Source organism: Herpailurus yagouaroundi, unplaced genomic scaffold (assembly GCF_014898765.1).
Source record: "Herpailurus yagouaroundi ecotype Mexico unplaced genomic scaffold, PumYag 200, whole genome shotgun sequence".
NCBI lineage: Eukaryota > Metazoa > Chordata > Mammalia > Carnivora > Felidae > Herpailurus > Herpailurus yagouaroundi.
In genome coordinates this window covers 3,763,749-3,769,112 of record NW_024412431.1, presented here as the reverse complement: position 1 = coordinate 3,769,112, position 5,364 = coordinate 3,763,749, and the positions used below count along the sequence as shown (strand labels likewise).

At 44.7% G+C, this 5,364-nt stretch overlaps 1 long non-coding RNA gene across 1 annotated transcript; it reads left to right on the top strand.

Annotated features, from left to right (window-relative positions):
- Positions 1–357: 357 nt before the first annotated feature.
- On the top strand, positions 358–2,673 carry LOC121014023 (uncharacterized). Its single transcript, XR_005783019.1, has 2 exons — positions 358–1,094; positions 2,174–2,673. It is a non-coding gene; the product is annotated as an uncharacterized LOC121014023 (long non-coding RNA).
- The last annotated feature ends 2,691 nt before the right edge of the window (positions 2,674–5,364 follow it).

Below are 5,364 nucleotides of genomic sequence, written 5' to 3'. Positions count from 1 at the left end.
TGTGTCTCCCTCTCTCTCTGCCCCTCCCCCGTTCATGCTCTGTCTCTCTCTGTCCCAAAAATAAATAAACGTTGAAAAAAAAATTAAAAAAAAATAAAATAGGGTTGTTTTGTTTTGTTTTGTTTTGTTTTCTATAAGCCATGTTTTTTCAATTTAATTTTGAGAGAAACAAGTTTGGGGAGAACAAAGGTTACCCATAATGCCCATTGAAGTTCTAAATTACCTTTTTAGTTTTTGACAACCGCTCTTGTGCGGTTGGGGGGAGGAACAGAGGGAGTGAATCTTAAGCAGGCACCATGCCCAGCATGGAGCCCCACCTGGGGCTCGATCTCATGACCCTGACTGAGATCATGCCTGAGCCAAAGTTGAGTCGGATGCCTGACCGACTGAGCCACCCAGGTGCCCCTAAGTTGCTTTAGATGGAGTCCATCCACTTTGTTAGAAATGCATATGAGGAGGGACCCCAGTAGGGCCGGGCACCCTCAAGGCACTTTGATGACTGAGATCCCGTTTCTGAGTTTTTTTTTTTTTTTCTTTAGAGCAGAAAGAAAAAAAAAAAAATTAACAGTTTCAACAGGAAAAGCCTACTTCCAGGAGGAATCGGTATAAAGGCCTGCACAGTTCCAATAGGACAGCCCAGTTTCAAAAGAATTAGACTTGAGGCCACTGTTTCAAGAGGGACCGTCTAGTTCTGAAAGTGAGTCAGCCCAAAGGCTAACACAGTCTTAATGGGAACAGTCCCAATTCCAAACACGAGTGGAACCGAAGGCCCAAGGGACACTTGCAGAAAGGACAAAGCCTTTAAACCCATCCTGAAGAAAGCCTGGAGACCTCAGGAAGCTGGGGCTCGAAATCGAGGAGAAAGCATAGCTTCAAACTCCAGGAGCAGCAAGAAAGCCGTGGGCTCGGTGGTTTCCGTGGGTATTGGCATATTTGCTCACCAGCCTCAGAATTGTTGAGGCGGTCTCAGGATCTGACTTCTGACACCAGATAATATTAACCTCGACTATAAAACGGCCAGCTATCTTACCAGCAAGAAAGGATTTATCTGAGACTAGAGAATTCGGGAGAAGCACGCTCCGGCAAAGCCATGGGTAAGTCTGGAGAACAAAGGGCAGAGGAAATGGGGGAACCGGAAGTGCGCTTGTAAAGGATATTGGAGTAAGCTGGGAGGGTGAAGTATAGTGGCCTTTTATTGGCTGAGTTGTGAGTCCCATTGGCTGGGCTGTTGCCAGGGGAGTAGAAAATCTTCCTCTGGGGGTAGTAGAAGTAGTAGCTGAGGTACTAGGTACTTGGAAGTTGTGTCTCTTCCCGTTGGGCCTGCAAGGGACAGTGAGTGATAGACTGTTCGAGCTCCCCCTGCTGGCCTCCTGACTCATTCTAATTTCCACATTGGTATTTCTTGGTTCTTTCCTACTGTCTTACTGCGGCAAGTACTAAATATGCCTTACCCATCCTGTGTATATATTTTACCTTTTTTTTTTTAAGATTTTTTTATTAAAAATTTAAATTATTATTTTTCTTCTTATTATTTTTAAAAAAAATTTTTTAACATTTATTTATTTTTGAGACAGAGAGAGACAGAGCATGAATGGGGGAGGGTCAGAGAGAGAGGGAGACACAGAATCCGAAACAGGTTCCAGGCTCTGAGCTGTCGGCAGGGAGCCCGACGCGGGGCTTGAACTCACGGACGGCGAGATCATGACCTGAGCCGAAGTCGGACGTTTAACCCACTGAGCCACCCAGGCGCCCCTCTTATTATTTTTTAAAGTGGGCTCCACACCCAACATGGGCTTAAACTCACGACCACGAGATCAAGAGTCATGTGCCCCACCAACTGAGCCAGCCAGGCTGCCCCTAAGATTTTATTTGTAAGTAATCTCCACACCCATCTCCACACCCAGCGTGGGACTCGAACTTACAACCCTGAGATCACGAGTCGCGTGCTCTACCGACTGAGCCAGCCGGGCACCCCTACACTTTACCTTTTTTGATCAAAAACCTTTTCGTTGGCCTGAAGAGACTTCCTCTGTTCTCCTTGCTAATAAATATTGACCATATATCTGTACGTATGCAAAATTATTCATAGAGTACAGTCTCCTATGAAGGACTAATTTCATCTTTTGTCTTTTGATCTTTGTCCCTCCTTCTTCTTGGAATTTGGACTATAAAGTATGCATTGCGAATAGAGACCTAGCTGGGAACGACTCTTGCCCGTGTCCGAGTAAGTAACGCGAACTGTATTTTCTAGGATCTGTGGCCTTTATGGTTTCATGTTAGAACTTACCAAAGCCTAACATCCACGAAACTTGGAATGCAGAAGCGAAATAGGATTCAGTCAGGTTTTGGAGTCATCTGTGTGGAAGGAGACAGAAGGATAGGGCTTTCCGGATGCTTGTTTCCAGCCTGTTTTCCTCATTCTTTGCGATGCCCATCAGTATTCCCAACCCGCCACCAACTGCTAGACTTCCATCTGACCCCGAGCAGTAGGCTTCTCCAGTTGTCTCCACTGTCCGACTTTGAAGAACCAGCAGAGTCGAGATTTCCTGCGATCCGTCATGTGCCCACCCGGAAACAGATTTCTACCATCACGGGTTGTGTGCTCTACTCCCCTCTTCCCTAGATCCGGTTCATACAAGGTCGAATTTGTGTAGTAAACACCTGTTGTGTTAATACTGCGAGTGTCCGCCTGCGTGTTCCTGATTGCAGTATGACGGCCACACGGGTGCCGTCCAGAGGAATTACGCGAGACTTTATCCTTCCGCTCTGTGCAGCGACCGCTGTGACCCCGCTCTTCCCTCTGAAACCTGGCACGTTCCTCGTTACCGGCAGATTCCGGGTGTTTTGTGTCGCTTCTCGCGTAATCCCTCAGTAGGCTTTCAGTTAAGTTGAATTCTATGTGATTAAAAGTACATGCATTTCCCCCCCCCAATGAATGCTTCTACAGTTTTCCTTTGAAATATTTTAGGGGTGCCTGGGTGGCGCAGTCGGTTAAGCGTCCGACTTCAGCCAGGTCACGATCTCGCGGTCCGTGAGTTCGAGCCCCGCGTTGGGCTCTGGGCTGATGGCTCAGAGCCTGGAGCCTGTTTCCCATTCTGTGTCTCCCTCTCTCTCTGCCCCTCCCCCGTTCATGCTCTGTCTCTCTCTGTCCCAAAAATAAATAAACGTTGAAAAAAAAATATTTTATTAAAAGGTCCCATTGATTTAAGGATTTTCAGATCAAACTTTTGTCATTTTCTACATTTATTATGCATTCTGACTCAACTGTATTGTGGGCCCAAGTTCAGGTATTTTTCCCCCCTCAGGCAAATTTTATTTTTTTCTCTTTTATACTCACTTTGGTCATGAGACTAGGTTCTCATTCATTCATAAAACCAAAAATGTATGTCATTTTTTTTTTCCAGCACCCTCTTCCCAAAGACCACCGTGATCAATTCTGTAGTCAGTAATAGAAATAATTTCTAGCTGTAAGAGTGACCCAGAGCATAAAACACTGTAGGGTGTATCAGTAACTACACTCAGAAGGACTTCTTGGTTGGATTTTGTGTTAGATGATTGCTGTTCAAGGAAGGTTTTGTATTGGGTTGCTCTGAGGAAGTGAGATTAATTCTATAATGGGCAATTATAATAGTTTTTATCTATAAGGCAGAAAGAATGGTTTTGATGCTAAACCTAATTTGCGAGAAGCACCGTTTACATTAGAAGAGGAGAATTTGGGTCATTTTCATTCTTTGGAATGTTCTCTGTTACCATTTATAGACACATAGTTACAGAAGGCATGTCTGTTTATCTTGATCTATCTTGGTCAAAGAGTAGCTTTGTCTGGTGATGGACATGTGTGACATTTTTCTCTTCCACAGGGTTTATCTAGGCCCTTGAGGCAGTGTGAGGTCAGCTCCCAGTCCTCTGGAACAATTTTGCTTTTCCTGTTATCTAGATACTGAAATAATTTCGTATAGTGTATTATTGGATGCTTTCCGGAAAGTACCTCACTTAAAATGTATGTTTGTTTTGTTTTTTTTTTAAGTTTATTTATTTCAAGAGAGCAAGCACGTGAGCAGGGGAGGGGCAGAGAGAGGGGGAGAGAATCTCAAGCAGGCTCTGCACTACCAGCTCAGAGCCCGACACGGGGCTTGAACCCACCAACCATGAGATCATGACCTGAGCCCAAGTCAAGAGCCGGATGCTCAAGCAACTGAGCCACCCAGGCACCCCATAAAATGCATATTTTCCTAATCACACATTACTTAGCAAACTGTCTGGTCTTTGTTATCTCTTTTATGAGTCAGATGAGTTTTAGAAGCTTAGGTAAATTGCCAAAGAACACGAACCAAGCAAGAGACAAAGTCACGATCTCTTCGACAATGAAGTCATGCTCAGGGACTATGGTCTTAGAACTAATTTTTCGAGATACGTCCTATGCCAGACAGTATGGACTGAAAAATAGCCAATTTAGCACAAATACCCAAGTATCATCATGGATTGATGAAATCATGCAGTCGCAAGAAAGAAATGGATCATGACCACAGGGAATGAATGATTGACTCACTGGTGAGAAAGAGTCCCTGCTCATATATATTTTCCATGGGATCTAAAGTTTTCACGTCGGAAACATTTTCTGAAGTTAACCATTCTAATGACCCAGAAGTTATTTTTCTTATGAAGTGCCGATTTCTTCTGGTTCCAATGCTCTTTTTCAGAACCTAAGTTCTGGAAGGATGCCCACCAAATGCATCTCTGGTATCTGTGTTTGTGCACCTTTTTGGCAAAACCGTGACAGACACCAGTGGTCAACAATCAAGATCAAAATGGAGCTGGAAACAAACCCAAGAATGCGGATGCACAACAAAACCCATCACAGAGACATCAGGTTTGCAGCAAGGAGAGATTTGATCGGCAGCCAAAGGAAAAATGCTTCTGGAAGACTAGCCTCAAATTCATCTCCCCAAAGGAGGAGAGAACAAGTGTTTTATAATCAGAAGGGTTGTGATTGCATACAATTTGATGAAAAGGGTGGGGAAAACTTAACTACGCCTAAGGAAAGATGGAGCATGCGCGATGAGCAAACATACGGAACTTAACCCTTGTTCACGTTAGGATGGAAACACCACCAAAAGGAGACAAAATTCCACCCCTGAGGCGAAGAGGTTATTTTAGGACTAGGAAAAGGGCTTTGGGCATTTTCTGAGAGCCAGTATCAACTGGATGGGGTCTTAGGCTGGGCTAAGATACATTCACAGGCTGGAACTATATCAGATGACTTTGAATCCAGGCTTCTGCCGAGATAGCTACTGGATTTGTTACTAAGGTCTCAGGAGACACAATAGGAGATTAGCGCGGGGGGGGGGGGGGGGGGGGGGGGGG